This window comes from Arachis hypogaea, chromosome 1, assembly GCF_003086295.3.
Source record: "Arachis hypogaea cultivar Tifrunner chromosome 1, arahy.Tifrunner.gnm2.J5K5, whole genome shotgun sequence".
NCBI classification, from domain to species: Eukaryota; Viridiplantae; Streptophyta; class Magnoliopsida; order Fabales; family Fabaceae; genus Arachis; species Arachis hypogaea.
The window spans coordinates 59,520,529-59,530,641 of record NC_092036.1 but is presented as its reverse complement, the minus strand read 5'-3'; the positions used below and the strand labels follow the sequence as shown (position 1 = coordinate 59,530,641).

The following is a 10,113-nucleotide window of genomic DNA, read 5'->3' as shown; positions in this document are numbered from 1 at the left end:
TACATAATCATTGTTTGACTTTCCTATATTTTTTTTACCCCATAACTTTTATCTTTTATATTTTAATCCTTGAACTTTACTTATTATATTTTAGTCTCTAATCTTTTATGTAATTACACTTTGTCATTCTACTTTTACATATTATTATTTTATCTGTATACTTTTACATATTATCATTTTACTCTAGAGATTTGAGTTGACCATTTTTATCTTGTACATTTTATTAATGACCAAAATGTCCTTATACTCCAAATTATTATTTAACCTTAATCATTTATTGAAAGACTATTTTATCCTTATTATAAGAACTTTAAGTTCTAATACCATGTGAAAAATTTATCTGCAATGAATTATGCAAAAGAAAAAAACAAAAAATGAAGGCTTTGGTGCAACAGAAACAGATTTAGAATTCGAAGTGTATTAGTATTATTTCTTTCAATTATCTTTTCAAAATTAATTACTACTATAAGTGACTAACAAAAAGTCAAAATAAAATAGTCAACTAACACCTCAACTAATAGTACTGAAAAATCATCACAAAATTTTATTTGCTTATTTCAGTACTAATGCATGATGATTCTTACCTTTTTATTTTAATTATAATAATGTGTATTTTTTAAATTTTATTAATTATTTAACTATGTAAATTATATTTATTATCCTATATAAATCATTTATTTTTTTATTTGTTTGCCTGGTATGTTTTATTATCATTTGATTTTACTTTTTATCTAAAATGTATATTTTATAATTTATGCCAATTTTTATGTTAATGAATAAATATTAATTTACATTTCCTTACTCTCTTATGCTTTGACAAGAAATTAGATACAATTTTCTTTGGAAAGTTAAAAAAAATAAAATCACCAAATTATTTATATTAAAATGTTATAATCTAATTTATTAGCATTTTTATTCTTGATTTATATATTATATTACATCTATTTTTATTTAAAAGGATAATAATAATATAATTATCTTTTACAAAAATCTATATTAATGTTATTTAAGAATTCTCTAGATGTTTGACAAAAATATATTTATTTGGTACAATTTAATTTATATATTCTTCCAAAATAAAAATATTTTTATTTTGTTCATACATTATAGTTATTTTTGTATATAAACAAATTTTATACAGAGATTTTCGAAACAGAAACAGTGATATAAAACCACATGTTTATTTAAGCAGAAACTCAACTGCAGTCGACTTCACATGAAGTTGCTTTCTGGATGGCTGACACGTATTACCATATGGTTAAAAAACCGATTTTTTTATACAAATGGTTTTTTTTAAAATAACCAATTTAAATTGGACCAAACAGTTACTATTATTCCCTTCTTCTTCGTTTCACACTTAAAATTCGTTCTCTTCCAATCCCTTTTTCAAAACTAATATCAAAATTTCAATTGGGTATTTCCTCTTATTTATATTTCTTAATCAAATTTATTATTTCAAATGTATTTCTTTAATTTATGTTTTTATTCACTCCCCTATAAATGATGAAAATTATTTAATAAATACGTAATGTTCATGTCATCACACATTTGATGTTCAGGATGAAATTGATTGGATGTTAGATAATAATTTTGGGAAGTTCTACTGTTTACAAGTTTGTCTAGGGTCAATACAGAGACTGATTGAATTGTCATTACTTTCAGATTCAAATCATTATAGGTAAAGTTAGTACATTTATCCTACAAGTATTGAATTACTGAGTTATGCTTTTTTTATAAATAATTGTGAAATTGATTGTAGTAAGTGTTGATTTATATCAACAATATGTAAAAATTAACTTTGTTGGTGTTGTCCATACAATACCCAATTAATATAATAGTTTATTGTATGAGATTAAACTCTATTATAAAGATAGATAATTTTTCAATAAACTACATCAATTGAATTGTATATAATTTAAGCTTAATATTTAAGATGTTTGTACTCTTTGTATTCTTATTTAACTCAGCTAGTTTTGATGAATGCATTTTATATTAACAAGATGTAATCTAGTCTTCGTATTATATTTTAAAATATGTTAATCACAAGAGGATATTGAATTAAGGAGTAATAAAATATTACTCTAATTTAATATTATATTTTATTAAAGAGAAATAAATTATTTTTTTTCAATTGAATACCTACTAATGGAATATAACCTATCTTATCCTCTTTATTTAGTTTGATGATGATTTGAAATGGTTAAGGAGTAGAAAAATTAATTTTAAGAGGTTAATTTTAAGAATTTGAATGAAATTATTTTATATATATAAATTTAAAGTTGGTATGATTAAAATTTTAGTACCAACCATGAGTACTAGGATAAAGAAAACTATATAATCCAAAATACTCCAAATATAACTATAGTGTAGTACTAGGTCTGAGTATTTTTTTAATTTTTGTCACAATAACATTTGTAAAGAATAAAATAGTGTTTGGGATTTAGATTTTTATCTTAATATAGGTTTACTTGTGTATATTTTTTCTTGAAAAGAATCCTTGAACAAAGTATTGACTTTATAGAAACATATTTTAAGTTATTAACAACTTATTAAAAGTAATTTAAACTTTAACATTAATCATAACAAATTTGACCTATATAATATTATTAAGGTATATGACTAAAATGATGTTTAGAACTAAATTTAATATATCTTCTCATTTATTTTTATAGTCTATTTGTTAAAAATTTATGTCACTAGTAGAAAGGATACGATAACAATAGTAATTAAACATGAGACTATATTATTGTAATTGTCAATTTTATAAGTTATTTTATTTAATACTGACGTAGGTAAGGAAAAATATGGAAAATTGTCACATTCTGAAGAGGATGAATGTTATATAGAGGAGGAGGAAAATAAAAACGGCAATGATAAAACTACTGATGGTTAGAAGGCAGCTATTTTGAGTGCAAATGATTCTTTGAATAAGAAATTAAGTATGAAGAAGCTAACAAATGTTATGTAAGGTATGCAAGTGGTCGAGTTTGGAGTTCGAAAGGGGGATACTACTGCTGATAGTACTGGCAGTTATGTTGACGTAAATTCTTGTGCAACAGAGTATGTGTGAGAGGAAGAACGATACGCAATACTAGTAAGATAAGAAAGCAGAGCCTGCGACCAGAACAAATTGTAATACAATGTTGTCAATTTATCTTGACGAGTTGTTCAATGTGGAAAGTCAGAAAGATTGTGGAGGATCATAACTATCCTTTGATACTGCTTAAATTTGTTCACCAAATTTCAAATCATCGTACAATGACAGATGCAGACAAAGCACAAGTGGATAGCATGCATAGACATGGCCTCCCACCTTCGAAGATCATGGGTCTTATTGCTGGACAAGCTGGTGGTTATGAATTTGCTGGTTTTACAAAAAAAGATTTGGATAACTATATTGAAAGAAATCTACATTCAAAGATCATTGAAGGAGATGTAAATGCAACTCTTAATTATTTGCATGAAAATGCAGAGGATGAACCTATGATGATGTGAGACATAGTTTAACAGATGACAATAAATTGAAGCATTTATTCTGGGTAGATAATTTAAGTCAATTTGACTATCAATATTTTGGTGATGTTCTAGCATTTGATTCTACCTACAGAAAAAATAAGCATAATAGGCCGCTAGTTATCTTTTCAGGAACAAACCATTATCGCCAAAACTTGTATTTTTGGCTTCAGTTTGCTAGCAGATAAACAAACAAAATCATACAAGTTACTAGATAACTTTTCAGAGGCGATGATGAATAAGCATCCGGGTCTTGTCATATGGATGGTGATAATGCCATGAAGAGTGAAATTGAAGAAGTTTTCTAAATGCTACCCACAGATTATGTGCTTGGCATCTGTATAAAAATGCAGTATCTCATATCAAGGACCTAGAATTTCGTGAGGAATTTAGAAATGCTTGTATGCCAAATTGGATGTGATGAATTTGAAGAGTATTGACATGACATGGTTGAAGGTTTAATCTTCTAGGAAACGACTGGGTGGAGAAACAATATGGAAGGAAAGAACAACGGGCTACTGCTTATTTGAGTAGCAAGTTTTGCGCTGGATTTGAACTACATCCAGATGTGAAGGCATAAATTCTTTCATTAAAAGCTTTGTTGACTCAAGGGATAGTATACTTGCATTGGTGCAAAACCTTTTTTTATTGGAATATTGGTGCAAAACTAGAACGTGCTTTAAGGGACTACAGAAATAATGAGATTATTGCTGAATTCAAAACAATAAATGGAGAACATATGCCCACAATAGGTTACATTCTCTGAGCGTCATGCTGCGTCAGTGTTACTAGGGAGATATTTTGGGAAATATTATAAGAGATTAAAGGTGTGGCAGCTTTAGATATTGTGTGGTCTAGTATCCTTTAACACTATAGGTACAAGATTATCAAGTATGGAAGACCTGATCATGAGATATTATTTATGTGATCAAGAACTCAAAAAATGGTGGTCAATGTCAAAGATGGATAGTTGTGCATTCCATGTTCTCATATGTTTTGGTGATTAAACGGAACAGGTCAAGAAATTGCCAAAACTCTTGTACCGAAAAGATGGACTAAAGACATTAAAAAATGACGATGATCAAGTAACATAAACAAAAATAGGATGAAAAAAGGAGTATTCTGATGTGGATAAGTTCATTATCAGTTGCTAGTTCTCGTATGGTATACTTAGAAGGCAGAAAATTGTCTCATTTTCGCTACACAATGAATGAAATTTGTAGAGTGACAAAAGACTTGGAAGCGAAATTGGAGCAGACTATTTCACTGGAAAAGGCAAGAAAGTGGTGATCCTACTATTGCAAAATCCAAAGGTGCACTAAAAGTTAGAAAAGATAAAATAAAAGGTGATAATGTTCTATTGTGATCAACTGGTCACACAAAAGGAATTCATAGATAGACTTTGAAAAAGATGTTCAACATAACGATATAATGGTCAGCGAGATGAATTTGAGATGGTGTGAATCTGTTAGCATTTCAAATGATCAGGTAACACGAGAATTTATTATTACTACGAATTATTATTACTTTCTAGACTAAACAACTAATGTCATGATATTTGAGTTAATATGTACGTTTTAACTTTGTTTTTTATATGAAATTTATACTTTGTTAATTTTGAACCAACTTTTTGTAATTTTATATGAATAGACTCCAATAGCTACTTCTTGGAGGTGAATGTTAAAATATACACTTTTGGAGTGAGACAAAAAATCCACAATTGTCTCGAGAAGATATAAAGTCTATAATTTTAGTATACACATTATTCAATTTAATCATTCAGGAATTATACTACTATGGACATTGTCTTTGTGAATGTTCAAGTTCTACATTTTTTGGAGGAGATAGCAACCATACTCTGCAAGCTATGAAACTTTTTATATGGCCCCATTCCCAGTCATAGATGGTTGCTATAGGTAATTAAGATTTTTTGTCATTTATTTACTTATATTTAGTTTTCAAATAATATTTTCCATGAATTTATATCTTTTGGGATTTAATAGCATGTGAACGATTTGGTTTTTTATTTTGATAGGCCATGCAGAATACACAACAGTAAAAAAAAGAGTGATTTTTGAGAGTCAATACAATAGTAAAAAAACATTTAATTTTTATAAAAAATAATATCACTACATAATAAAATAATTAAATAAACAATAAATATAAGCTTAAAGAGTTTCTAATCAAGTTCTATTTGCATTCTAAACATTTTTAGAGAAATTCTGTAATGAAAAATTTTAGAGTAGAATTTTATTGTTATCCATTAATATAGTACCTTAAATACTAATCCTTTAAAAGTACATCATAGGTCAATAAAAAATAGATATTTTAATTAAGGATAATTTAATGCATGTTTATATGTAATTATGTTGTTTGCAAAATATTTTTTAATTAACATTTACATCTTTTAACAAATTTTAGTGTGTACGATAAATTTTGTCGAGTTAAAAAAATTACTTTTAAACAAAACATAATAAATAAGTAAATAACATTTTATATTATTATATTCAAACATATTAGTAGATATAAAATATTTTTATAAAACATAATAAATAAACAAAATATATTTTTATATCTTAGTACCATACGTAAATTTTTTTTAAGTGATATTCAAATATTAAATTACTTGCATTTTTTATAAAATTCTTTAAAAAAAATTATTCTAACATCTTTTTTAAAGTTACAGCCACACAAGACAATGTACTATTACTATCCGATTTATATGTAAACAATAAAAATGTGATGAATAAAATAAATTTAATTTTAAGATATATATTATAAATTTTTATTCACTTATTTTGTTTTTTGTGGTTATATTAAATTAATTAGGTTAAAATTTAAGGTATTCCAATACTTTTAATAAATACCCATTAATTTTATAATAGTACACATCTTCTTTTAATATGAATGTAATGCAGCAGAATATTACATATTAAAAAAATAAAGATAAATAATAATCATTCTTATGCAAATACATTATAACAAATAAGCTCAATTTTTTATAATTTAAACTTCATAAACGTGTGTCCACGTGCATTGAAGAATTTAGGGATGGACGCGAGCGTGTACTGTACGCTTACGCGTACCTTGGGTAATCTTGCAAAGATGCGTGCGCGTACTACGCGCATCCGCGTACTTCGAATTGGGCTAAAGGCTTAGTGCTGGCCCAACGCCAGCACAACTCTCTGGAAAATATATGGGTTGGTGCCAGCAGCTGAAGGATGCATACGCGGTAAGTGCGCGTTCGCGTGCTGTCGCATAAAAGTGCATGGACGCGCGCGTATGCTGTGCGCGTCCGTGTGGGACGAGTTGGGCTAAAAGCTTAACGCGAGCCTAGGGTTTGCACAACTCTCTGGATTTTGGCCTGGATGCCGCGTCAATGGATCGATGCACACGCGGCATGTGCGCGGGCACGCGTATTCCCTAATAGACTCATGGGTGCGTAGGCGCGTAGTGTGCGTCCGCGCGACGAAGGTTGGGTCAGGAGCTTAATGCAGGCTCAAGGGAGGCCCAACTCTCTGGAAAATGTATGGGTTGATCCGCTTATTGGTGCGTGCGCGTACAGCGTGCGCGCGCACCAACCCTTCTTTTTTTTAATTGCCCAAAAGCTCTAAAATGCCCAAAACTCCCTACAGTGCCTACAACTCCTTATTCAATCAAAAACCACACACTTTATAAAATGCAAGTTGGTTTTGAGATTTATTCCATTACTACTAAGCACAACATACATGTTAATATGCTAGCAACCAATTTACACAAACAAACCAATTATGAAATGAAAACCTACCTACAATGGTAACTCAAATCACTTATTAAACAAAATTAGAAGAGACTGGAAAGAGTTTACCATGGTGGGTGTCTCCCACCTAGCAATTTTAGTTTAAGTCCTTAAGTTGGACAGTTTGGTGGAGTCCTTGCTAGGGTGGCTTATGCTTGAACTCTTCTTTGAATCCTGATAAACCACTATTTTATAGTCTATATTGTGTTTAATTGTGTGGTTTTGTCGTGATCCTTACCCACTTATTCATCAATTTAGCATGCATTTAGATTTCCTTCCTGAATTTATTACATGTTTGAAAATTGCTTCCTAGAGACTTTAATTATTTAATTTTAATTCTCCTTTATTCCATTCGATGCCGTAATCTGTGTGTCAAGCGTTTCAGGCTTTATAGGGCATGAATGAGACGGAGATTGGAGAGGGAGCTAGCAAAAATGGAAGGAACACAAGAGTTTGAGGAGATAACCAGCGAAAAGTGACGCGGTCGCATGGCTCACGCGACCGCGCGAAGGAGCGCAAATCGAAGTGACGCGGTCGCATGGCTTGCGCGGCCGCGCGGATTGGAAAGCATAAGCAAGCAGTAGCGTGGACGACGCGAATGCGTGAAGAGGAAAAGCGCCAGCGACGCGTCTGCATGGACGACGCGATCGCGTGACATGCGTGATCTGCATGAACTGCAGAATCTGAAACCAGCGACTTCGGACCCTATTTCGGCCCAGTTTTCGGCCCGGAATAGCAGACTAGAGTCAGAGAATATGCAGAAACAAGAGACATTCATTGAGTTTTGGGAGATCTAGTTTTTCACTCTCTTAGGTTTTTCTCTCTAGTTTTTAGAATTTTAATTTTCAATTGATCTTAGCATTGGAACATTAAGAAGAGTTATTTTCTTCATCAAGACTTCATCACTCTAGTTTGTTCTCTTAACTTGGTTTTATTCTTCCATGTTCTTTGTTATGTTCAATTTTGCCATTCAGATATCTTTATGATTAATTAATGCAAGGATTATTTCTTTTTAATTTAAATTCCATTCCAATAATCATGTCTTCTTTTAATTCCCTTTCATGTGCCATGGATTCTTTATTTACAATGCGTGAGTAGTTTCATTACTTGATGGGGAGTTGATTAAAAGGAACTCTTGAGTTGGAAGGATTGAAAGAAAAATTTGTAATTGGGTTAAATGTGGGATTGCTATCCTGTCACCGACGCCAATCCCTTTGAACTAAGTGGGTTGCAACTTGTGAACAGATCTGGCATTTCCACTTGTTTAACTTTCTCTTACATAGTAAGGGATAACCAGACAGAACAACTATTAATTATAAATTAATCTTACAATCACACCATCAATGATAGAGATTCTAACCAATCAATTCCCAGTCAAGGCCTCTTATTTTTATTATTTAAAATTTCTCAATTTAAATCCCAATTTACTTAGCTCAACCCTTTTTGGAATATCTGATTAATAAAACAGCACATTTTTCTGCAACTCGTTGGGAGACGACCTGGGACTTAAAACTCCCAGTAATTTTAATTTAAACTTTCAGTGACATATTTCTAAATTGATAGGCAGATTTTCGGTGAGTTAAGAACTATACCTGCAACGTAACCATTTTAATAAATTTTTAATTCACCAGCTTCTGCACCTCATCAATTTTTGGCGCCGTTGCCGGGGAGTTGCAATAGAGTGCTTATTTTATTAATTAGAATTTATTTATTTGCATTTTCTTTAATTTTACTACTATGAGCTGCGTGTTTCTTCTGTCAAATGACACGTTCACTTCCTGATCTGCGCTTGCTAATATTCGATCCTGAAATTGAAAGAACAATTTCACGAATAAGGCGAGAACAGCGTAGGTTAGTCCGCTCTGAGGGCAGATCTGAAAGTGAATCTGAGGAAGAAACCAGCCCCCGTTCTACTGATTCAGTTGTTTTACGTGCAGAAAACATGGCAGCTAGAAGAATTACCATTAAGGAGGAAGGAGCTTCTGATTTTACACTGCAACCATTTCAAGCGCATCATCCAGCGGTAGCTACAGATTTTGAAATAAAGATCGCACTGCTAAATTTGATGCCGAAGTTTCATGGCCTACCTGCTCAAGAGCCTATCAAGCACTTGAGAGATTTCCAGGCAGCCTGTTCTACTATCAGGCGTGATGGCGCTGATGAAACTTCAATTCTGCTGAAAGCTTTTCCGTTCTCTCTTGAGGGAAAAGCAAGAGAGTGGTACTACACTCAACCTCTAGCAAATGTATCCAACTGGGATACACTCAGAAAAGAGTTCCTGGAGAAATTCTTCCCATCTGAAGTTACTGATAAACTGAGGAAGGATATCTCTACAATTGTTCAGGATGACAATGAGACTCTCTTTGAATACTGGGAGCGCTTCAATAATCTTCTGGAAGCATGCCCCCACCACATGATTGACAAGATCGTGCTATTCAGCTATGTCACACAAGGTATGAGACCCCAAGATAAGACTATATTGGAAAGTGCCAGCAATGGGTCTATGAAGAAGTACAATACCACTGATGAAGCTTGGCAATTGATCAGTGATTTAGCTGAATCTACTCGGAACCACAGACAGAAGTAAGGCCATTCAAGGGCCGTTGCAGAAGTATCTTCTGGCATAGAGACTGCTGCTCTAAATCGAAGCATCTGTGAAATGACCAATCTGCTGAAGCAAATGCAGTTAAATCAACAAGCTCAGCAAACTCAACCGCAGCAAAACCAACAACTAGTTCCACAAAAAATTTGTGGAATTTGTGCTGATTACAGCCATTACACTGATGAATGCCCGCAGCTCCAACAAGAAGACAACATGATGG

The 10,113-nt window shown here is 31.6% G+C and overlaps 1 non-coding gene across 1 annotated transcript; it reads right to left on the bottom strand.

Annotated features, from left to right (window-relative positions):
• Positions 1 to 9,602: 9,602 nt before the first annotated feature.
• Positions 9,603 to 9,710, bottom strand: LOC112711443 (small nucleolar RNA R71). Its single transcript, XR_003157491.1, has one exon. It is a non-coding gene; the product is annotated as a small nucleolar RNA R71 (small nucleolar RNA).
• Between the last annotated feature and the right edge of the window lie 403 nt (positions 9,711 to 10,113).